Source organism: Nicotiana tabacum, chromosome 1, assembly GCF_000715075.1.
Source record: "Nicotiana tabacum cultivar K326 chromosome 1, ASM71507v2, whole genome shotgun sequence".
NCBI classification, from domain to species: domain Eukaryota; kingdom Viridiplantae; phylum Streptophyta; class Magnoliopsida; order Solanales; family Solanaceae; genus Nicotiana; species Nicotiana tabacum.
In genome coordinates this window covers 24,294,043-24,296,595 of record NC_134080.1, presented here as the reverse complement: position 1 = coordinate 24,296,595, position 2,553 = coordinate 24,294,043, and positions in this window count along the sequence as shown.

The window sequence follows — 2,553 nt, the reverse complement described above, 5'->3', positions numbered from 1 at the left end:
TATCTCTTCCCCCTTTTGGCATCATCGAATAGTTGCATACAAAGTGTGAGTCCCAGATTTTAATAAGTACTCATGGCCACTGGGGCAACTCCAAGTGCAATCATGGTTTAATCATCAGTAATCAAGCAAACATATTTAAGCTATCAAGGAATGATTAACATTGAACAAGAGCAAAAACAGTAGATATCATTTATAGAAGATATGTTGCTACCACAATCCACAACTAGAAAGCAAAAAACATTTATAAAATGAGCAAAAAAGATAGAAAAATCCCTAATCCAGGCCAGTGAAGGTACTAGACAGGTTCAGGAGACAAAGGCTAGAATTCCTAAGGCTTGGGGGAGCTAGAGGGTTGGTTTTGGGCTTGGATAAGGTTCAACATATTGTAAAGAATTCCATCATTCTTCTCCTTTTCCTTGGTAAGCTCAGTTCTGAGAGCATCCCTCTCAGATTCTACCTCTACCATACGAGCCTTGAGCCTAGCTATCTTAGCATCCTTGTCTTCACATTCCTGAACAAGAGCCCTGACTTTACTGTTGATAGGAGTCTTCTTGGATGAACCAGGTTCATTTGGGATGGCATTGACTAAATAGTCACAAGCAAGCAGAGTATTAATGCCAAAGTGATCCTTTCTTGAGGCCATTTCCCATTTCTTCAGAGGCAGATTGCACCTATCCAGAATCGTAGTTAGAATAAAGCCATAGGGGGTAGCATGACCCTTGGAGCCATTGATGACCATGTCCAGCAGCTTGATGATGAATGTAGGCCAATTGATTTGCCTTCCACTTTCCAGGCACTCCATAAGAACTAGGTCCATATAATTTGCAATATGTTTTCTCTCCTGCCTGGGCAATAGGTACTTGTTGACAAATTCAAATAAGACTTTGTGCTGTGGCCTCATTTCACTCTTCTGAATAGCTCTAGACTCATTCACATATTCAGCATCACAGAACCTCCTGGTAATTTCAAGGGCAGTAGGAAGAGAGTTCAGACAAGGCCACCTTTGCCTTGTATAGTCATCAAACCCTTTAGAGGGTATGTCAAGGATCTCTCCTAGTTTTTCTGCATCAAAGGTCACTTGAACTCCTTTCACCAGGCTACTAACCTTGCCATCCGTAACCTCTGCATTTTCCATGAACTCAATGATCTCATTCCTGGCTAGCCTTCCATCCATCTGAAGGACCATGTCCTTCCAGCCCTGAGCAGCTAAGGCATCCACCCGTCCAATCATTCCTGGCTCCACCAGGTCTTTCAGCAATCTACCCTTCAAAATTTTTCTTTTGCTAAACATGGCAAGCTTGTCTTGTTCACCATCAAACTCATCTTCTTCTTCTTCTTCACCACTCAATTCCTCATCTTCAGAAATTCTAACTTGTTTACTTTTCACTGCAGACCTTGTCCTCTTGGCTAATGAAGGTTCAGCAGCCGCAGACACAGAGGAAGACTTCTTGGAAGAAGTCTTGGGCTTTTTGGGCTTGGGGGTCTGAACCTCCACTGTTGGAACTTCCTCCTGATGGACCTGTTCCATCTCCTCAACTTCCATAGCCTCTGAGGACTCTGCAACCTTCCCTTTTCCTTTAGATATCCTTTTCTTCTTACTCTGAGCTAGAGCCTTTTATAGATCACTCTCACTCTATTTCATCCTGCTTCTTTTGGCTCGCTTTTGGCAAGGAAGTTTTAGTAGTTGTTGGGTATAAAGCCTTTCTTTTCTTAGAGGGTTTAGGAGCATTAGGGGCTTTTGGTGTGGGAGTTCTTCTTTTCTTTGGATCATAACTTGCCCCAACCTTTTTCAACAGGTCTGCTAGGGTCTCTTCAGTTGATGAACCGGGTTCATCTCCTTGTGCGCTTAGATTAACTTACCCTTCAGCAGCTTCACCAGAACCACTTCCCCCTGACTTCTTGCCACTCTCTTCTACATTTTCTTGTTCAACCTCATAGATAGCAGGCACAAACAAATCAGAAGTGGGTGAATGATCAACCACTCTTTTCCCATTTTCTCTCTCTTCACCACATGCACCCTCTCTCTCTTTTTCTTTTTCAGATTTCTTTTTACCTCCACTCCTTCGTAACTCAGGTAATTCTACATCCCTGATAGGCCCAAATAGAACAAACCTAGTTTCTAGATTTTTAGTCAAAGAAAAACTTACCTTAGCAGGGGATTCTTGAGTCTTCTAAGAGTCAAAAAACCCAGGTCCTTCCCCCTCACTAGCAGATTTGTACGACTTAGAATCAGAGTTGGAGTCAGAGTCTTGGACCTGGTTGCCTTTAATTTCTCATTTAATTTCTTTGAGAGAGCCCCAGACGCTACTGTTTTCCGAGCAAGTATTTTTACCCTTCTCAGCCTGGGTTTGGGAGATGTGCTAGGTGGAGGAGGGGTAGATGAATTAGACGGAGTGTGTGGTGGAGGAGTTCCAGGATTGTCTTGTGGGTTTGTCATTATCGTTGGTTTCTTGAGAGAATTGGTGAGTTAGAATTTTGGAGAAGAAAGCAAGTGAAAGTGAAGAGGGGTTTTTGGTGGTTTAGAATTATGAAGATGGCAGGAGGTAATGATGT